General features: G+C 47.3%; 8 non-coding genes across 8 annotated transcripts; 5 read left to right on the top strand and 3 right to left on the bottom strand.

The window, feature by feature from the left end:
- Positions 1–5,309: 5,309 nt before the first annotated feature.
- On the bottom strand, positions 5,310–5,383 carry trnat-agu (transfer RNA threonine (anticodon AGU)). The gene has a single exon. It is a non-coding gene; the product is annotated as a tRNA-Thr (tRNA).
- Positions 5,384–7,676: 2,293 nt separating this feature from the next.
- Positions 7,677–7,750, bottom strand: trnat-agu (transfer RNA threonine (anticodon AGU)). Its single transcript has one exon. It is a non-coding gene; the product is annotated as a tRNA-Thr (tRNA).
- Positions 7,751–9,036: 1,286 nt separating this feature from the next.
- Positions 9,037–9,109, top strand: trnav-cac (transfer RNA valine (anticodon CAC)). The gene has a single exon. It is a non-coding gene; the product is annotated as a tRNA-Val (tRNA).
- Positions 9,110–13,483: 4,374 nt separating this feature from the next.
- trnak-uuu (transfer RNA lysine (anticodon UUU)) lies at positions 13,484–13,556 on the top strand. Its single transcript has one exon. It is a non-coding gene; the product is annotated as a tRNA-Lys (tRNA).
- Positions 13,557–14,475: 919 nt separating this feature from the next.
- On the top strand, positions 14,476–14,548 carry trnav-aac (transfer RNA valine (anticodon AAC)). Its single transcript has one exon. It is a non-coding gene; the product is annotated as a tRNA-Val (tRNA).
- A 945-nt stretch (positions 14,549–15,493) lies between these two features.
- On the bottom strand, positions 15,494–15,567 carry trnat-agu (transfer RNA threonine (anticodon AGU)). The gene has a single exon. It is a non-coding gene; the product is annotated as a tRNA-Thr (tRNA).
- A 1,279-nt stretch (positions 15,568–16,846) lies between these two features.
- Positions 16,847–16,918, top strand: trnav-cac (transfer RNA valine (anticodon CAC)). Its single transcript has one exon. It is a non-coding gene; the product is annotated as a tRNA-Val (tRNA).
- Positions 16,919–21,616: 4,698 nt separating this feature from the next.
- On the top strand, positions 21,617–21,689 carry trnak-uuu (transfer RNA lysine (anticodon UUU)). Its single transcript has one exon. It is a non-coding gene; the product is annotated as a tRNA-Lys (tRNA).
- Positions 21,690–22,263: the final 574 nt, after the last annotated feature.

Here is a 22,263-nt window from a genome sequence, read left to right as displayed (position 1 = left end):
AGAAAATAAATCAGGAGATAGAAATGGCAATGTTACAATAATCATGGGGGATTTCAATATGCAGGTGGAGTGGGAAAATCAGGTAGGTCGTGGATCCCAAGAACAGGAATTTGTGCAATGTCTAAGCGATGGTTTTTTGGAGCAGCTTGTGACAGAGTCTCCTCAGGAACAGGCAATTCTGGATTTGGTGATGTGTAATGAGGCAGACTTGATCAGGGAACTGAAGGTGAAGAACTTTAGGGGAAAGAGGGATAGCTCAGTTGGTAAAGCATTTGACTTTTAATTCGAGGGTTCAAGTCCCTGTTTGGGTGTTGATTTTGAGGGTGGCCCGGTAGCACAGTGGTTAGCACTGCTGCTTCACAGCTCCAGGGACCTGGGTTCGATTCCCGGCTCGGGTCACTGTCTGTGTGGAGTTTGCACATTCTCCTCGTGTCTGCGTGGGTTTCCTCCAGGTGCTCCGGTTTCCTCCCACAGTCCAAAGATGTGCGGGGTTAGGTTGATTGGCCATGCTAAAATTGCCCCTTAGTGTCCTGGGATGTGTGGATTAGAGGGATTAGCGGGTAAAATATGTAGGGGTATGGGGGTAGGGCCTGGGTGGGATTGTGGTCGGTGCAGACTCGATGGGCCAAATGGCCTCTTTCTGTACTGTAGGGATTCGATGAGTATAACATTGACAAGTGTGATGTTATCCACTTTGGAAGGAATAATAGTAAAATAGACTTATTTAAATAGTGAAAAATTACAACATGCTACTGTGCAGAGGGACCTGGGGATCCTTGTGCATGAATCGCAAAAACTCAGTTTGCAGGTGCAGCAGGTGATCAAGAAGGGGAATGGAATGTTGGCCTTTATCGCGAAGGGGATGGAGTATAAAAGCAGGGAGGTCTTGCTGCAACTGTACAGGGTACTGGTGAGGCCGCAACTGGAGTACTGTGTACAATTTTGGTCCCCTTATTTTCAGAAGTATGTAATGGCCTTGGAGGGAGTACAGAGAAGGTTCACCAGGTTGATACCGGAGATGAGGGGGTTAGCTTATGAGGAGAGATTGAGTAGATTGGGCCTGTACTCGTTGGAGTTTAGAAGGCTGAGGGGAGATCTTTATAGAGACTTATAAGATAATGAACGGGCTCGACAGGGTAGAGGCAGAGAGATTCTTTCCACTCAGAAAGGAAACAAGAACTAGAGGACACAGCCTCAAATAAGGGGGAGTCAGTTTAGGACAGAGTTGAGGAGGAATTTCTTCTCTCAGAGGGTAGTGAATCTCTGGAATTCTCTGCCCATTGAAGCAGTGGAGGCTACCTCGTTAAATATGTTTCAAGAACAAAGAACAAAGAACAAAGAACAATACAGCACAGGAACAGGCCCTTCGGCCCTCCAAGCCCGCGCCGCTCCCCGGTCCAGGATTGAATCCTGAATCCAGGACCCCCGCCCAATTTTCCAGCCTATCTACATACCAATATCCTATCCACCGAGCTGTCCCTCACAGCTACGATGCTTTGTTCATTACACCTATTAACTCACCCCCACCCCCCCATTCCAGACCATGTGATCTCCAGGGAGAGGCGAAAACCCAGAGTGAAAAACCCCAGGGCCAATATGGGGAAAAAAAAATCTGGGAAATTCCTCTCCGACCCCCTGAGGCGATCGAAACGAGTCCAGGAGATCACAATGGCCCTGATCGGAAAATGCTTCCCAACCCTAGTCACTTCCACTTCCACGAACACCATATGAATTCCCTGCCCCCGAGACAGGTTCCCAACTATCCGCAGTCTCGCTCTGTACTGGCACCAGCAAGATGATCATAGAATGAAGCCTTGAAACGAGAAACCAGGAACAATTAGCCCGCGCCGCTCCCTGGTCCAAACTAGACCACTCTTTTGTATCCCTCCATTCCCACTCCGTTCATATAGCTGTCTAGATAAGTCTTAAACGTTCCCAGTGTGTCCGCCTCCACCACCTTGCCCGGCAACACATTCCAGGCCCCCACGACCCTCTGTGTGAAATATGTCCTTCTGATATCTGTGTTAAACCTCCCCCCCTTCACCTTGAACCTATGACCCCTCGTGAACGTCACCACCGACCCGGGGAAAAGCTTCCCACCGTTCACCCTATCTATGCCTTTCATAATTTTATACACCTCTATTAAGTCTCCCCTCATCCTCCGTCTTTCCAAGGAGAACAACCCCAGTTTCCCCAATCTCTCCTCATAACCAAGCCCCTCCATACCAGGCAACATCCTGGTAAACCTCCTCTGTACTCTCTCCAAAGCCTCCACGTCCTTCTGGTAGTGTGGCGACCAGAACTGGACGCAGTATTCCAAATGCGGCCGAACCAACGTTCTATACATCTGCAACATCAGACCCCAACTTTTATACTCTATGCCCCGTCCTATAAAGGCAAGCATGCCATATGCCTTCTTCACCACCTTCTCCACCTGTGACGTCACCTTCAAAGATCTGTGGACTTGCACACCCAGGTCCCTCTGTGTCTCTACACCCTTTATGGTTCTTCCATTTATCGTGTAGCTCCTCCCTACATTATTCCCACCAAAATGCATCACTTCGCATTTATCAGGATTGAACTCCATCTGCCATTTCCTTGCCCAAATTTCCAGCCTATCTATATCCTTCTGTAGCCTCTGACAATGTTCCTCACTATCTGCAAGTCCTGCCAGTTTTGTGTCGTCCGCAAACTTACTGATCACCCCAGTTACTCCTTCTTCCAGATCATTTATATAAATCACAAACAGCAGAGGTCCCAATACAGATCAGTCACAGGTAGATAGATTTCTGATCAATAAGGGAATTAAGGGTTATGGGGAGTGGGCGGGTAAGTCGAACTAACCACTATCAGATCAGCCATGATCTTATTGAATGGCGGGGCAGGCTCGAGGGGCTAGATGGCCTACTCCTGCTCCTATTTCTTATGTTCTTATGTTCTTAACCCTGAGGGAGCAGTGACCACAATATGATCGAATTTACCCTGCAGTTTGAGAGGGAGAAGCTGGAATCAGATGTAACGGTATTACAATTAAATAAAGGTAACAACAAAGACATGAGGGAGGAGCTGGCCAGAGTTGATTGGAAAGGGAGCCTCGCGGGGAAGACAGTGGAACAGCAATGGCAGGAGTTTTTGGGGGTTATTCGGGAGACAGAACAGAAATTCATCCCAAGGAGGAGGAAACATGCTGAGGGGAGGACGAGACATCCATGGCTGACGAGGGAAGCCAAGGACAGCATAAAAGCAAAAGAAAAAGCAGACAAAGTGGCGAGGATTAGTGGGAAGCCGGAGGATTGGGAAGCCTTTAAAAGCGAGCAGAGGACAACTAAAAAAGCAATAACGGGGGAGAAGATGAAATATGAGTGTAAGTGAGCTAGTAATATAAAAGAAGATAGGAAGAGTTTTTTTCAATATATAAAAGGTAAGAGAGAGGCAAAAATAGCCATTGGACCACTGGAAAATGAGGCTGGAGAAGTAATAATAGGAAACAAAGCAATGGCAGAGGAACTGAATCGTTACTTTGCATCAGTCTTCACGGTGGAAGACACCAGTGGGATGTCAGAGCTCCAGGAGAGTCAGGGGGCACAGGTGAGTGTAGTGGCCATCACTAAGGAGAAGGTTCTGGGGAAACTGAAAGGTCTGAAGGTGGATAAATCACCTGGACCGGATGGACTACACCCCAGGGTTCTAACAGAGATCGCTGAGGAAATTGTGGAGGCGTTGGTGGTGATCTTCCAGGAATCACTGGAGGCAGGGAGGGTCCCAGAGGACTGGAAAGTACCTGATTTAACACCGCTGTTTAAGAAGGGAGGGAGGCAGCAGACGGGAAATTATAGGCCGGTTAGCCTGACTTCAGTCATTGGCAAGATTTTAGAGTCCATTATTAAAGATGAGATTGCGGGGTACTTGGAAGTGCATGATAAAATAGGACTGAGTCAGCACGGCTTCATCAAGGGGAGGTCATGTCTGACAAATCTGTTCGAGTTCTTTGAGGAGGTAACAAGGAAGTTAGATAAAGGAGAACCAGTGGATGTGATTGATTTAGATTTCCAAAAGGCCTGTGACAAGGTGCCGCATAGGAGACTGTTAAATAAGTTAAGAGCCCATGGTGTTAAGGGTAAGATCCTGGCATGGAGAGAGGATTGGCTGACTGGCAGAAGGCAGAGAGTGGGGATAAAGGGGTCTCTCTCAGGATGGCAGCCGGTGACTAGTGGTGTGTCTCAGGGGTCAGTGCTGGGACCACAACTTTTCACAACATACATTAACGATTTGGAGGAAGGAACTGAAGGCACCATTGCTAAGTTTGCAGATGATACAAAGATATGTAGAGGGACAGGTAGTATTGAGGAAGCAGGGGGGCTGCAGAAGGACTTGGACAGGTTAGGAGAGTGGGCAAAGAAGTGGCAGATGGAATACAATGTGGAAAAGTGTGAGGTTCTGCACTTTGGAAGGAGGAATGGAGGCAGAGACTATTTTCTAAATTGGGAAATGCTAAGGAAATAAGAAACACAAAGGGACTTGGGAGTCCTTGTTCAAGATTCTCCTAAGGTTAATGTGCAGGTTCAGTCGGCAGTGAGGAAAGCAAATGTAATGTTAGCATTCATGTCGAGAGGGCTAGAATACAAGAGCAGGGATGTACTTCTGAGGCTGTGGAAGGCTCTGGTCAGACCCCATTTGGAGTATTGTGAGCAGTTTTGGGCCCTGTATCTAAGGAAGGATGTGCTGGCCTTGGGAAGGGTCCAGAGGAGGTTCACAAGAATGATGCCTGGAATGAAGAGCTTGTGAGGAACAGTTGAGGACTCTGGGTCTGTACTCGTTGGAGTTTGGAAGGATGAGGGGGGATCTTATTGAAACTTACAGGATACTGTGAGGCCTGGATAGAGTGGACGTGGAGAGAATGTTTCCATTCGTGGGAAAAACTAGAACCAGAGGGCACAACATCAGGCTAAAGGGACGATCCTTTAAAACAGAGATGAGGAGGAATTTCTTCAGCCAGAGAGTGGTGAATCCGTGGAACTCTTTGCCGCAGAAGGCTGTGGAGGCCGGGTCATTGAGTGTCTCAGACAGAGATAGATAGGTTCTTGATTAATAAGGGGATCAGGGGTTATGGGGAAAAGGCAGGAGAATGGGGATGAGAAAAATATCAGCCATGATTGAATGGCGGAGCAGACTCGATGGGCCGAGTGGCCTAATTCTGTTACTGTGTCTTATGGTCATTTAAAATGGGCCTCTGGGCTTCTTTTCCTGTGATCGAACTGTGTGACGGGAAAGTTACGGCTTCTCAGAGTTGCAAAATGCAACATGCACAAAGGCACCGCTGAGATTTGAACTCAGGATCTCCTGTTTACTAGACAGGCACTTTAACCAACTAAGCCACAGCACCTACAAAAAAGTCGAACCAATGTTATAATTTATTACAAAATTAAAAGCAAAATCCTGTGGATGCTGCAACCTGAAACCATCTGGTCCTCCGAGCTGCTTCACTATTTACTAAGGCCATGGCTGATCATAAGAACATAAGAACATAAGAAATAGGAGCAGGAGTCGGCCATCTAGCTCCTCGAGCCTGCCCCGCCATTCAAGAAGATCATGGCTGATCTGAAGTGAATCAGTTCCACTTACCCGCCTGATCCCTATAACCCCTAATTCCCCTACCGATAAGGAATCCATCTATCCGTGATTTAAACATATTCAACGAGGAAGCCTCCACCACTTCAGTGGGCAGAGAATTCCGGAGATTCACCACCCTCTGAGAGAAGAAGTTCCTCCTCAACTCTGTCCTAAACTGACCCCCCTTTATTTTGAGGCTGTGCCCCCTAGTTCTGGTTTCCTTTCTAAGTGGAAAGAATCTCTCCACTCCTACCCTATCCAGCCCCTTCATATCTTCTATGCCTCTATAAGATCACCCCTCAGCCTTCTAAACTCCAACGAATACAAACCCAATCTGCTCAATCTCAACTCATAGTCAACACCCCTCATCTCCGGTATCAACCTGGTGAACCTTCTCTGCACTCCCTCCAAGGCCAATATATCTTTTCGCAAATAAGGGGACCAAAACTGCACACAGTATTCCAGCTGTGGCCTCACCAATGCCTTGTACCGATGCAGCAAGACTTCTCTGCTTTTATATTCTATCCCCCTCGCGGTAAATGCCAACATCCCATTTGCCTTCTTGATCACCTGTTGTATTTGCAGATCCCTTTCTGTTGGCTTCCACATTCTCCATATTCCCCTCCCCCTCCCCGATAATCTTTAATTCTCTCACTCAACAAATATCTAACTCCCTCCGCCAGGAAAATATTCAGTGACCCCGTCCTCCAGCACCTTCTGAGGCAGAGTTTAAAAGTGGCACAAGCCTCTGAGAGAAAACAAATCTCATCATCTCTTGTCCTAAAAGGGCGCCCCCTAATGTTCAAACAGCGCACCCTTGTTTTGGCCTCACCCACAACAGGAAACATCTTTTCCACCTCCACCTTCCCAAGACCGTTCAGCATCTTAGAAACTTTAATCCAGTCACCCCTTCAATTTCCGAAACTCCAGCTGAAAGAAGCCCAGTCTGTCCAATCCAACCTCATGAGAAAACCCGCTCATTCCAGGGAGCAATCCAGTAACCACCCACTGCCCCCCACCCTGAACTGCCTCCAGCTCATTTACATTCACAGTCATGTGGTTCCATAGTGTAGTGGTTATCACGTCTGCCTCACACGCAGAAGGTCCTGGGTTTGGAGCCAGTGGTATTTTGTTCCTATTGCCAGAGAGCAGTGGAACAGCCTTGAACTCGCCGCTCTTTCACAGTGACTTGTCCTTTGAATGGTCGGATGCCAACAAGTGCAGAGGAGCCGAGAGACTTGGGGTTCATGTCCACAGATCCCTGAAGGCAGCAGGACAGGTAGATCACATGGTCAACAAGGCATATGGAAACCTTGTCTTTATAGCCGAGGTATAGAATATCAGAGCAGAGAGGCTATGGTGGAGCTGTATAAAATATTAGAAGACCAAAGAATTGAACACTGACCCTTCAAATCTGGGGAACAGCTGCTCCTTTTTCACTCTGTCCGTGCCCCTCATAACCTTGCACAACTCAATCAGATCCCACTTCAGTCTTCTCTGTTCCAGGAAAAACAACTGAAGCTGATTCAACCTCTTTTCATAACTTAAATGCTCCGTCCCAGGCCTCACAGTATCCTGTAAGTTTCAATAAGATCCCCCCTCATCCTTCCAAACTCCAACGAGTACAGACCCAGAGTCCTCAACTGTTCCTCACAAGCTCTTCATTCCAGGGATCATTCTTGTGAACCTCCTCTGGACCCTTTCCAAGGCCAGCACATCCTTCCTTAGATACAGGGCCCAAAACTTCAGCCAGAGAGTGGTGAATCTGCGGAACTCTTTGCTGCAGAAGGCTGTGGAGGCCAGGTCATTGAGTGTCTAAGACAGAGATAGATAGGTTCTTGATTAATAAGGGGATCAGGAGTAATGGGGAAAAGGCAGGAGAATGGGGATGAGAAAAATATCAGCCATGATTGAATGGCGGAGCAGACTTGATGGGCCGAGTGGCCTAATTCTGTTACTGTGTCTTATGGTCATTTAAAATGGGCCTCTGGGCTTCTTTTCCTGTGATCGAACTGTGTGACGGGAAAGTTACGGCTTCTCAGAGTTGCAAAATGCAACATGCACAAAGGCACCGCTGAGATTTGAACTCAGGATCTCCTGTTTACTAGACAAGCACTTTAACCAACTAAGCCACGGCACCTCCAATAAAGACGAACCAATGTTATAATTTATTACGAAATTAAAAGCAAAATCCTGTGGATGCTGCAACCTGAAACCATCTGGTCCTTCGAGCTGCTTCACTATTTACTAAGGCCATGGCTGATCATAAGAACATAAGAACATAAGAAATAGGAGCAGGAGTCGGCCATCTAGCCCCTCGAGCCTGCCCCGCCATTCAATAAGATCATGGCTGATCTGAAGTGAATCAGTTCCACTTACCCGCCTGATCCCCATAACCCCTAATTCCCCTACCGATCAGGAATCCATCTATCCGTGACTTAAACATATTCAACGAGGAAGCCTCCACCACTTCAGTGGGCAGAGAATTCCAGAGATTCACCACCCTCTGAGAGAAGAAGTTCCTCCTCAACTCTGTCCTAAACTGAACCCCCTTTATTTTGAGGCTGTGCCCCCTAGTTCTGGTTTCCTTTCTAAGTGGAAAGAATCTCTCCACTCCTACCCTATCCAGCCCCTTCATTATCTTATATGCCTCTATAAGATCACCCCTCAGCCTTCTAAACTCCAACGAATACAAACCCAATCTGCTCAATCTCAACTCATAGTCAACACCCCTCATCTCCGGTATCAACCTGGTGAACCTTCTCTGCACTCCCTCCAAGGCCAATATATCTTTTCGCAAATAAGGGGACCAAAACTGCACACAGTATTCCAGCTGTGGCCTCACCAATGCCTTGTACCGATGCAGCAAGACTTCTCTGCTTTTATATTCTATCCCCCTCGCGGTAAATGCCAACATCCCATTTGCCTTCTTGATCACCTGTTGTATTTGCAGATCCCTTTCTGTTGGCTTCCACATTCTCCATATTCCCCTCCCCCTCCCCGATAATCTTTAATTCTCTCACTCAACAAATATCTAACTCCCTCCGCCAGGAAAATATTCAGTGACCCCGTCCTCCAGCACCTTCTGAGGCAGAGTTTAAAAGTGGCACAAGCCTCTGAGAGAAAACAAATCTCATCATCTCTTGACCTAAAAGGGCGCCCCCTAATGTTCAAACAGCGCCCCCTTGTTTTGGCCTCACCCACAACAGGAAACATCTTTTCCACCTCCACCTTCCCAAGACCGTTCAGCATCTTAGAAACTTTAATCCAGTCACCCCTTCACTTTCCTAAACTCCAGCTGAAAGAAGCCCAGTCTGTCCAATCCAACCTCATGAGAAAACCCGCTCATTCCAGGGAGCAATCCAGTAACCACCCACCGACCCCCACCCTGAACTGCTTCCAGCTCATTTGCATTCACGGTCATGTGGCTCCATAGTGTAGTGGTTATCACGTCTGCCTCACACGCAGAAGGTCCTGGGTTCGAAGCCCAGTGGAGCCAGTGGTATTTTGTTCCTATTCCCAGAGAGCAGTGGAACTGCCTTGAACTCGCCGCTCTTTCACACTGACTTGTCCTTTGAATGGTCGGATGCCAACAAGTGCAGAGGAGCCGAGAGACTTGGGGTTCATGTCCACAGATCCCTGAAGGCGCCAGGACAGGTCGATCAGGTGGTTAACTGGGCTAATGGGTTACTTGTCTTTATAGCCGAGGCACAGAATATCAGAGCAGAGAGGCTACGATGGAGCTGTATAAAATGTCTGAAGACCAAAGAATTGAACACTGACCCTTCAAATCTGGGGAACAGCTGTTCCTTATCCACTCTGTCCGTGCCCCTCATAAACTTGTCCACCTCAATCAGGTCGCCCCTCAGTCTTCTCTGCTCCAATGAAAATAATCCAAGCTTCCGCAATCTCTCTTCATAACTTAAATGCTCCGTCCCAGGCAGCATCCTGGGGAATCTCCTCTGCACCCTCTCCAGCGCAATCACATCCTTCCTAAAATGTGGTGACCAGAACTGCACACAGTGCTCCAGCTGTGGCCTCACCACAGTTCGATACAACTCCAACATGACTTCAACACAAACAGCTGACTTACTGTTGGACTCATTATAGGAACGAGAGAGGAAGGATCTAAAATGGAGGATTTCATGAGGTTCTTGTTCTGCCAAATCGATGAAATGCTCAGCACGATTTGGCATTGAGACATTTAGAAAGTTACACCAAATAATCATCTTGACCCCAAAGTGGATAATATCACACTTCCCCACCCCCATTAAAAAATGAACTCTCCTTCAAACCTTTCTGCTCGAACTCACTGTGAGAGAGCGGCTTGTTCAACAGAGGGAAAAGACAGCTGTGGTAAAGCCTGAATTGCTCAGTCAGTAAAACATTGCACTTTTAATCTGAGGGTCCCTGTTTGGGTGTTGCTTTTCTTCCACCCTGAACACAATTGTTTGAGATGTGTTTCAAAATAGATGAACAGATGTCCTTTAACAAATTCCTCACACGCGATTGACAATTCCAAGAGTCGCCGGCAGCAACATTCATCCATTTTAATAGGTGCTCGATGGCCGGCGCATCACAGAGACGTGGCTGCAAGGGGATCAGGGCTGGGATCGAAATATCCAAGGATATGTGTCCTATGGAAAGGACAGGCAGATGGGCAAAGGGGGCGGGGTTGCATTGTTAGTCAGGAATGAAGTTAAATCGATAGCAGGAAGTGATATAGGATCAGAAGGTACAGAATCTCTGTGGGTCGAGTGGAGGAATCACAAAGGTAAAAAGACCCTGATGGGAGTTATGTACAGGCCCCCTCGCAGTCGTCAGGATGTGGGACAGAAAAATAAATCAGGAGATAGAAAAGGCAATGTTACAATAATCATGGGGGATTTCAATATGCAGGTGGAGTGGGAAAATCAGGTAGGTCGTGGATCCCAAGAACAGGAATTTGTGCAATGTCTAAGCGATGGTTTTTTGGAGCAGCTTGTGACAGAGTCTACTGGGGAACAGGCAACCGCATATTGTGTCAGGAAACCCTCCTGCACACACTGCACAAAAACTGCCCCATCCGAACTATTTGACCTACAAAGGTTCCAATCAATATTTGGAAAGTTAAAGTCCCCCATGACACCTACCCTGTGACCCCCACACATATCCATAATCTGCTTAGCAATTTCTTCCTCCACATCTCTATTACTATTTGGGGGCCTATAGTAAACTCCTAACAACGTGACCGCTCCTTTCCTATTTCTAACCTCAGCCCATATTACCGCAGTGTGCAGATCCCCCTCGAAGTGCCTTTCCGCAGCCGTTAAACTATCCTTGATCAACAATGCCACTCCTCCACCTCTTTTACCAGCTTCCCTACCACTTACTGAAACATCTATCCCCCGGAACGTCCAACAACCATTCCCGTCCTTGTTCTACCCATGTCTTCGTAATGGCCACAACATCGTAGTCCCAAGTACCAATCCATGCCCCAAGTTCATCTACCTTGTTCCGGATGCTCCTTGCATTGAAGTAGACACACTTCAACCCACCTTCCTGTCTACCGGTACCCACCCTTGACCCTGATACCTTCCCCAATACCTCACCACCCTCACTGACTTCTGGACTACAACTCCTTTTCCCACTCCCCTGACACATTAGTTTAAACCCCCCTGAAGAGCCGGAACAAATTTCCCTCCTAGGATATTGGTGCCCCTCTGGTTCAGGTGCACCCCGTCCTGTGTGTACAGGTCCCACCTTCCCCAGAATGTGTTCCAATTATCCACGTATCTGAAACCCTCCCTCCTACACCATCCCTGCAACCACATGTTTAACTGCACTCTCTCCCTGTTCCTCAACTCGCTATCACGTGGCACCGGCAACGTACCAGAGATGACCACATGTTTTGTCTTGGCATATTAACATACAGTGAAAAGTATTGTTTCCTGCGCGCTATACAGACAAAGCATACTGATCATAGAGAAGGAAAGGAGAGGGTGCAGAATGTAGTGTTTCAGTCATAGCTAGGGTGTAGAGAAAGATCAATAGGTCCATTCAAAAGTCTGACAGCAGCAGAGAAGAAGCTGTTCTTGAGTCGGTTGGCACATGACCTCAGACTTTTATATCTTTTACCCAATGGAAGAAGGTGGAAGAGAGAATGTCCGGGGTGTATGGGGTCCTTAATTATGCTGGCTGCTTTACTAAGGCAGTGAGTGGGAAGTGTCGACAGAATCAATGGATGGGAGGCTGGTTTGCGTGATGGTTTGGGTTACATTCACAACCTTTTGTAGTTCCTTGCGGTTTTGGGCAGAGCAGGAGCCATACCAAGCTGTGATACAACCAGAAAGAATGCTTTGTATGGTGCCTCTGTAAAAGTTGGTGAGAGTCGTAGCTGACATGCCAAATTTCCTTAGTCTTCTGAGAAAGTAGAGGCATTGGTGGGCTTTCTTAACTATAGTGACAGCACGGGGGGACCAGGACAGGTTGTTGGTGATCTGGACACCTAAAAACATGAAGCTCTCGACCCTTTCTACTTCATCCCCGTTGATATAGACAGGGGCATGTTCTCCACTACGCTTCCTGGAGTCGATGACAATCTCCTTTGTTTTGTTGACATTGAGGGAGAGATTATTGTTGCCGCACCAGTTCACCAGATTCTCTATCTCATTCCTGTACTCTGTCTCATCATTGTCTGAGATCCGACCCATTACGGTGATGTCGTCAGCAAACTTGAAAATCGAGTTGGAGGGGAATTTGGCCAGACGGTCAGAGGCGTATAAGGAGTATAGTAGGGGGCTGAGAACACAGCCTTGTGGGGCACCGGTGTTTAGGACAATCGTGGAGGAGGTGATGTACTGACAGACACTCAGCACAGCGACAAACACAATGATATTGACCTGGGAGTGGAAAGAGGGCAGATTCACAACAAAATTCTGCCTTTTAATTGGTTAATGAGGAGAGTGATTGCTCCTATTGTCTTCAGTGTGTTGAAGTGAAGAGTGGACTGATGGAGATATCGACAGTGTTAAAACTGTTCAACTTGGGAAACTATTTCAGCCGATCCTGAGCAATGGGAACATATCGGACGACACGGTAGCACAATGGTTAGCACTGTAACTTCACAAATCCAGCGACCTGGGTTCGATTCCTCGCTTGGGTCACTGTCTGTGTGGAGTTTGCACATTCTCCCTGTGTCTGTGTGGGTTTCCTCCGGTTTCCTCCCACAGTCCAAAGATGTGCAGGTTAGGTTGATTGGCCATGCTAAAAATTGCCCTTAGTGTCCTGAGATGTGTGGGTCAGTGGGTGGATATGGGAGTAGGGCCTGGGTGGGATTGTGGTTGGTGCAGACTCGATGGGCTGAATGGCCTCTTTCGGCACTGTAGGATTTCTATGATTGCCCAATGAAGAGGTAAGTGATGAAGTAACTTCTTTTTCACGGATGGTTCGCTGGAAAGAGAGAACAAAATTTTCAAAAACAAAAGGATTGAAACTACGGCAAAATATTGGTGAAAGATGTCCATATGAACAAAAGTCATCGTTAACAGGTAGCACGGAGGTTTTAACTCAGGAATACCAGCCGACTGGACAAGCGCATTAACCAACTGAACCACGGGTGACTGACTGTTAGACTCATTATAGGAACGAGAGAGGAAGGATCTAAAGTGGAGCATTTCATGAGGTCCTTGTTCTGCCAAATCGATGAATGCTCAGCACGATTTGACTTTTGGATATTTAGAAATTTACAGCAAATAATCATCTTGACCTCAAAGTGGATAATATCACACTTCCCCTCCCCCATTAAAAAATGAACTCTCCTTCAATCTTATCTGCTCGAACTCACTGTGAGAGAGCGGCTAGTTCATCAGAGGGAAAAGGGGGCTGGCTTCAAGCCTGGATACCTCAGTCAGTAGAGCATCAGGCTTTTAATCTGAGGGTCCGGGGTTCAAATCCCTGTTTGGGTTTTGCTTTTCTTCCACCCTGAACACAATTGTTTGAGATGTGTTTCAAAATAGATGAACAGATGTCCTTTAACAAATTCCTCACACGCGATTGACAATTCCAAGAGTCGCTGGCAGCAACATTCATCCATTTTAATAGGTGCTCGATGGCCGGCGCAGACAAAATGTGCCTCTGGGCTTCTTTTCCTGCTGTCAAACTGTGTGACGGGAAAGTTGTGGCTTCTCAGAGATAAAAAACACAACATCCTCAAAGGCACCACTGAGATTCCAGCTCAGGATCTCCTGTTGACTGAACAGGCGCTTTAACCAACTAAACCACGGCACCAACAGAAACGTTAAACCAGTGTTATAATTTGTAAATAAAGATAAAAGCAAAATCCTGTGGATGCTGCAACCTGAAACCATCGGGTCCTTCGAGCTGCTTCACTATTTACAAAGGCCATGGCTGATCCCTTTCTGGTGGCTTCCACATTCTCCATATTCCCCACCCCCTCCCCGATAATCTTTAATTCTCTCACTCAACAAATATCGAACTCCCTCCGCCAGGAAAATATTCAGTGACCCCGTCCTCCAGCACCTTCTGAGGCAGAGTTTAAAAGTGGCACAAGCCTCTGAGAGAAAACAAATCTCATCATCTCTTGTCCTAAAAGGGCGCCCCCTAATGTTCAAACAGCGCCCCCTTGTTTTGGCCTCACCCACAAGAGGAAACATCTTTTCCACCTCCACCTTCCCAAGACCGTTCAGCATCTTAGAAACTTTAATCCAGTCACCCCTTCACTTTCCGAAACTCCAGCTGAAAGAAGCCTAGTCTGTCCAATCCAACCTCATGAGAAAACCCGCTCATTCCAGGGAGCAATCCAGTCACCACCCACCGCCCCCCGACCATGAACTGCCTCCAGCTCATTTACATTCACAGTCATGTGGTTCCATAGTGTAGTGGTTATCACGTCTGCCTAACACGCAGAAGGTCCTGGGTTCAAAGCCCAGTGGAGCCAGTGGTATTTCGTTCCTATTCCCAGAGAGCAGTGGAACTGCCTTGAACTCGCCGCTCTTTCACACTGACTTGTCCTTTGAATGGTCGGATGCCAACAAGTGCAGAGGAGCCGAGAGACTTGGGGTTCATGTCCACAGATCCCTGAAGGCAGCAGGACAGGTAGATCAGGTGGTCAACAAGGCATATGGAAACCTTGTCTTTATAGCCGAGGTATAGAATATCAGAGCAGAGAGGCTATGGTGGAGCTGTATAAAATATTAGAAGACCAAAGAATTGAACACTGACCCTTCAAATCTGGGGAACAGCTGCTCCTTTTTCACTCTGTCCGTGCCCCTCATAACCTTGCACAACTCAATCAGATCCCACTTCAGTCTTCTCTGTTCCAGGAAAAACAACTGAAGCTGATCCAACCTCTTTTCATAACTTAAATGCTCCGTCCCAGGCCTCACAGTATCCTGTAAGTTTCAATAAGATCCCCCCTCATCCTTCCAAACTCCAACGAGTACAGACCCAGAGTCCTCAACTGTTCCTCACAAGCTCTTCATTCCAGGGATCATTCTTGTGAACCTCCTCTGGACCCTTTCCAAGGTCAGCACATCCTTCCTTAGATACAGGGCCCAAAACGTCAGCCAGAGAGTGGTGAATCTGTGGAACTCTTTGCTGCAGAAGGCTGTGGAGGCCAGGTCATTGAGTGTCTAAGACAGAGATAGATAGGTTCTTGATTAATAAGGGGATCAGGAGTAATGGGGAAAAGGCAGGAGAATGGGGATGAGAAAAATATCAGCCATGATTGAATGGCGGAGCAGACTTGATGGGCCGAGTGGCCTAATTCTGTTACTGTGTCTTATGGTCATTTAAAATGGGCCTCTGGGCTTCTTTTCCTGTGATCGAACTGTGTGACGGGAAAGTTACGGCTTCTCAGAGTTGCAAAATGCAACATGCACTCAGGCACCGCTGAGATTTGAACTCAGGATCTCCTGTTTACTAGACAGGCACTTTAACCAACTAAGCCACGGCACCTCCAAAAAAGTCGAACCAATGTTATAATTTATTACAAAATTAAAAGCAAAATCCTGTGGATGCTGCAACCTGAAACCATCTGATCCTTCGAGCTGCTTCACTATTTACTAAGGCCATGGCTGATCATGAGAGCGTAAGAAATAGGAGCAGGAGTCGGCCACCTATCCCCTCGAGCCTGCCCCGCCATTCAATAAGATCATGGCTGATCTGAAGTGAATCAGTTCCACTTACCCGCCTGATCCCTATAACCCCTATTTCCCCTCCCGATAAGGAATCCATCTATCCGTGACTTAAACATATTCAACGAGGTAGCCTCCACCACTTCAGTGGGCAGAGAATTCCAGAGATTCACCACCCTCTGAGAGAAGAAGTTCCTCCTCAACTCTGTCCTAAACTGACCCCCCTTTATTTTGAGGCTGTGCCCCCTAGTTCTGGTTTCCTTTCTAAGTGGAAAGAATCTCTCCACTCCTACCCTATCCAGCCCCTTCATTATCTTATATGCCTCTATAAGATCACCCCTCAGCCTTCTAAACTCCAACGAATACAAACCCAATCTGCTCAATCTCAACTCATAGTCAACACCCCTCATCTCCGGTATCAACCTGGTGAACCTTCTCTGCACTCCCTCCAAGGCCAATATATCTTTTCGCAAATAAGGGGACCAAAACTGCACACAGTATTCCAGCTGTGGCCTCACCAATGCCTTGTACAGATCCAGCAAGACTTCTCTGCTTTTATATTCTATCCCCCTCGCGATAAATGCCAACGTCCCATTTGCCTTCTTGATCACCTGTTGTATTTGCAGATCCCTTTCTGTTGGCTTCCACATTCTCTATATTCCCCTCCCTCTCCCTGATAATCTTTAATTCTCTCACTCAACAAATATCGAACTCCCTCCGCCAGGAAAATATTCAGTGACCCCGTCCTCCAGCACCTTCTGAGGCAGAGTTTAAAAGTGGCACAAGCCTCTGAGAGAAAACAAATCTCATCATCTCTTGTCCTAAAAGGGCGCCCCCTAATGTTCAAACAGCGCCCCCTTGTTTTGGCCTCACCCACAACAGGAAACATCTTTTCCACCTCCGCCTTCCCAAGACCGTTCAGCATCTTAGAAACTTTAATCCAGTCACCCCTTCACTTTCCGAAACTCCAGCTGAAAGAAGCCCAGTCTGTCCAATCCAACCTCATGAGAAAACCCGCTCATTCCAGGGAGCAATCCAGTAACCACCCACCGCCCCCCGAACATGAACTGCCTCCAGCTCAGTTACATTCACAGTCATGTGGTTCCATAGTGTAGTGGTTATCACGTCTGCCTCACACGCAGAAGGTCCTGGGTCGAAGCCCAGTGGGGCCAGTGGCATTTTGTTCCTATTCCCAGAGAGCAGTGGAACTCCCTTGAACTTGCCGCTCTTTCACAGTGACTTGTCCTTTGAATGGTCGGATGCGAACAAGTGCAGAGGAGCCGAGAGACTTGGGGTTCATGTCCACAGATCCCTGAAGGCAGCAGGACAGGTCGATAAGGTGGTTAACTGGGCTAATGGGTTACTTGTCTTTATAGCCGAGGCACAGAATATCAGAGCAGAGAGGCGATGATGGAGCTGTATAAAATGTCTGAAGACCAAAGAATTGAACACTGACCCTTCAAATCTGGGGAATAGCTGCTCCTTATCCACTCTGTCCCTGCCCCTCATAAACCTGTCCACCTCAATCAGGTCGCCCCTCAGTCTTCTCTGCTCCAATGAAAATAATCCAAGCTTCCGCAACCTCTCTTCATAACTCAAATGCTCCGTCCCAGGCAGCATCCTGGTGAATCTCCTCTGCACCCTCTCCAGTGCAATCACATCCTTCCTAAAATGTGGTGACCAGAACTGCACACAGTGCTCCAGCTGTGGCCTCACCACAGTTCGATACAACTCCAACATGACTTCAACACAAACAGCTGACTTACTGTTAGACTCATTATAGGAACGAGAGAGGAAGGATCTAAAGTGGAGGATTTCATGAGGTCCTTGTTCTGCCAAATCGATGAAATGCTCAGCACGATTTGGCATTTAGACATTTAGAAAGTTACACCAAATAATCATCTTGACCCCAAAGTGGATAATATCACACTTCCCCACCCCCATTAAAAAATGAACTCTCCTTCAAACCTTTCTGCTCGAACTCACTGTGAGAGAGCGGCTTGTTCAACAGAGGGAAAAGTCAGCTGTAGTAAAGCCTGAATAGCTCAGTCAGTAAAACATTGTACTTTTAATCTGAGGGTCCAGGGTTCCAGTCCCTGTTTGGGTGTTGCTTTTCTTCCACCCTGAACGCAATTGTTTGAGATGTGCTTCAAAATAGATGAACAGATGTCCTTTAACAAATTCCTCACACGCGATTGACAATTCCAAGAGTCGCCGGCAGCAACATTCATCCATTTTAATAGGTGCTCGATGGCCGGCGCGTCACAGAGACGTGGCTGCAAGGGGATCAGGGCTGGGATCGAAATATCCAAGGATATGTGTCCTATGGAAAGGACAGGCAGATGGGCAAAGGGGGCGGGGTTGCATTGTTAGTCAGGAATGAAGTTAAATCGATAGCAGGAAGTGATATAGGATCAGAAGGTACAGAATCTCTGTGGGTCGAGTGGAGGAATCACAAAGGTAAAAAGCCCCTGATGGGAGTTATGTACAGGCCCCCTCGCAGTCGTCAGGATGTGGGACAGAAAAATAAATCAGGAGATAGAAAAGGCAATGTTACAATAATCATGGGGGATTTCAATATGCAGGTGGAGTGGGAAAATCAGGTAGGTCGTGGATCCCAAGAACAGGAATTTGTGCAATGTCTAAGCGATGGTTTTTTGGAGCAGCTTGTGACAGAGTCTACTGGGGAACAGGCAACCGCATATTGTGTCAGGAAACCCTCCTGCACACACTGCACAAAAACTGCCCCATCCGAACTATTTGACCTACAAAGGTTCCAATCAATATTTGGAAAGTTAAAGTCCCCCATGACAACTACCCTGTGACCCCCACACATATCCATAATCTGCTTAGCAATTTCTTCCTCCACATCTCTATTACTATTTGGGGGCCAAGAGTAAACTCCTAACAACGTGACCGCTCCTTTCCTATTTCTAACCTCAGCCCATATTACCGCAGTGTGCAGATCCCCCTCGAAGTGCCTTTCCGCAGCCGTTAAACTACCCTTGATCAACAATGCCACTCCTCCACCTCTTTTACCAGCTTCCCTACACTTAGTGAAACATCTATACCCTGGAACGTTCAACAACCATTCCTGTCATTGTTTTACCCACGTCTTCGTAATGGCCACAACATCGTAGTCCCAAGTACCAATCCATGCCCCAAGTTCATCTATCTTGTTCCGGATGCTCCTTGCATTGAAGTAGACACACTTCAACCCACCTTCCTGTCTACCGGTACCCTGATACCTTCCCCAATACCTCACCACCCTCACTGACTTCTGGACTACAACTCCTTTTCCCACTCCCCTGACACATTAGTTTAAACCCCCCTGAAGAGCCGGAACAAATTTCCCTCCTAGGATATTGGTGCCTCTCTGGTTCAGGTGCACCCCGTCCTGTGTGTACAGGTCCCACCTTCCCCAGAATGTGTTCCAATTATCCACGTATCTGAAACCCTCCCTCCTACACCATCCCTGCAACCACATGTTTAACTGCACTCTCTCCCTGTTCCTCAACTCGCTATCACGTGGCACCGGCAACGTACCAGAGATGACCACATGTTTTGTCTTGGCATATTAACATACAGTGAAAAGTATTGTTTCCTGCGCGCTATACAGACAAAGCATACTGATCATAGAGAAGGAAAGGAGAGGGTGCAGAATGTAGTGTTTCAGTCATAGCTAGGGTGTAGAGAAAGATCAATAGGTCCATTCAAAAGTCTGACAGCAGCAGAGAAGAAGCTGTTCTTGAGTCGGTTGGCACATGACCTCAGGCTTTTATATCTTTTACCCAATGGAAGAAGGTGGAAGAGAGAATGTCCGGGGTGTATGGGGTCCTTAATTATGCTGGCTGCTTTACTAAGGCAGTGGGAAGTGTAGAATCAATGGATGGGAGGCTGGTTTGCGTGATGGTTTGGGTTACATTCACAACCTTTTGTAGTTCCTTACGGTTTTGGGCAGAGCAGGAGCCATACCAAGCTGTGATACAACCAGAAAGAATGCTTTGTATGGTGCCTCTGTAAAAGTTGGTGAGAGTCGTAGCTGACATGCCAAATTTCCTTAGTCTTCTGAGAAAGTAGAGGCGTTGGTGGGCTTTCTTAACTATAGTGACAGCACGGGGGGACCAGGACAGGTTGTTGGTGATCTGGACACCTAAAAACATGAAGCTCTCGACCCTTTCTACTTCATCCCCGTTGATATAGACAGGGGCATGTTCTCCACTACGCTTCCTGGAGTCGATGACAATCTCCTTCGTTTTGTTGACATTGAGGGAGAGATTATTGTTGCCACACCAGTTCACCAGATTCTCTATCTCATTCCTGTACTCTGTCTCATCATTGTCTGAGATCCGACCCATTACGGTGATGTCGTCAGCAAACTTGAAAATCGAGTTGGAGGGGAATTTGGCCAGACGGTCAGAGGCGTATAAGGAGTATAGTAGGGGGCTGAGAACACAGCCTTGTGGGGCACCGGTGTTTAGGACAATCGTGGAGGAGGTGATGTACTGACAGACACTCAGCACAGCGACAAACACAATGATATTGACCTGGGAGTGGAAAGAGGGCAGATTCACAACAAAATTCTGCCTTTTAATTGGTTAATGAGGAGAGTGATTGCTCCTATTGTCTTCAGTGTGTTGAAGTGAAGAGTGGACTGATGGAGATATCGACAGTGTTAAAACTGTTCAACTTGGGAATCTATTTCAGCCGATCCTGAGCAATGGGAACATATCGGACGACACGGTAGCACAATGGTTAGCACTGTTACTTCACAACTCCAGCGACCTGGGTTCGATTCCTCGCTTGGGTCACTGTCTGTGTGGAGTTTGCACATTCTCCCTGTGTCTGTGTGGGTTTCCACCGGTTTCCTCCCACAGTCCAAAGATGTGCAGGTTAGGTTGATTGGCCATGCTAAAAATTGCCCTTAGTGTCCTGAGATGTGTGGATCAGTGGGTGGATATGGGAGTAGGGCCTGGGTGGGATTGTGGTTGGTGCAGACTCGATGGGCTGAATGGCCTCTTTCGGCACTGTAGGATTTCTATGATTGCCCAATGAAGAGGTAAGTGATGAAGTAACTTCTTTTTCACGGATGGTTCGCTGGAAAGAGAGAACACAATTTTCAAAAACAAAATCATAGATCATAGAACCCTACAGTGCAGAAAGAGGCCATTCGGCCCATCGAGTCTGCACCGACCACAATCCCACCCAGGCCCTACATATTTCACCCGCTAATCCCTCTAACCTACTCATCTCAGGACACTAAGGGGCAATTTTAGCACAGCCAATCAACCTAACCCGCACATCTTTGGACTGTGGGAGGAAACCGGAGCACCCGGAGGAAACCCACGCAGACACGAGGAGAATGTGCAAACTCCACACAGACAGTGACCCGAGCGGGAATCGAACCCAGGTCCCTGGAGCTGTGAAGCCGCAGTGCTAACCACTGTGCTACCGTGCCGCCCGGGTTGAAACTACGGCAAAATATTGGTGAAAGATGTCCATATGAACAAAAGTCATCGTTAACAGGTAGCACGGAGGTTTTAACTCAGGAATACCAGCCGACTGGACAAGCGCATTAACCAACTGAACCACGGGTGACTGACTGTTAGACTCATTATAGGAACGAGAGAGGAAGGATCTAAAGTGGAGCATTTCATGAGGTCCATGTTCTGCCAAATCGATGAATGCTCAGCACGATTTGACTTTTGGACATTTAGAAAGTTACAACAAATAATCATCTTGACTTCAAAGTGGATAATATCACACTTCCCCTCCCCCATTAAAAAATGAACTCTCCTTCAATCCTATCTGCTCGAACTCACTGAGAGAGAGCGGCTAGTTCAACAGAGGGAAAAGGGGGCTGGCTTCAAGCCTGGATACCTCAGTCAGTAGAGCATCAGGCTTTTAATCTGAGGGTCCAGGGTTCAAATCCCTGTTTGGGTGTTGCTTTTCTTCCACCCTGAACACAATTATTTGAGATGTGCTTCAAAATAGATGAACAGATGTCCTTTAACAAATTCCTCACACGCGATTGACAATTCCAAGAGTCGCCGGCAGCAACATTCATCCATTTTAATAGGTGCTCGATGGCCGGCGCAGACAAAATGTGCCTCTGGGCTTCTTTTCCTGCTGTCGAACTGTGTGACGGGAAAGTTGTGGCTTCTCAGAGATAAAAAACACAACATCCACAAAGGCACCACTGAGATTCCAGCTCAGGATCTCCTGTTGACTAAACAGGCGTTTAACCAACTAAACCACGGCACCAACAGAAATGTTGAACCAGTGTTATAATTTGTAAATAAAGATAAAAGCAAAATCCTGTGGATGCTGCAACCTGAAACCATCTGGTCCTTCGAGCTGCTTCACTATTTACTAAGGCCATGGCTGATCCCTTTCTGTTGGCTTCCACATTCTCCATATTCCCCTCCCACTCCCCGATAATCTTTAATTCTCTCACTCAACAAATATCGAACTCCCTCCGGCAGGAAAATATTCAGTGACCCCGTCCTCCAGCACC

The sequence above is a fragment of the Mustelus asterias genome, chromosome 16, assembly GCF_964213995.1.
Source record: "Mustelus asterias chromosome 16, sMusAst1.hap1.1, whole genome shotgun sequence".
In the NCBI taxonomy this organism is placed as follows: Eukaryota; Metazoa; Chordata; class Chondrichthyes; order Carcharhiniformes; family Triakidae; genus Mustelus; species Mustelus asterias.
The sequence above is the reverse complement of the archived record's forward strand: the minus strand, read 5'-3'. Positions and strand labels throughout refer to the sequence as shown.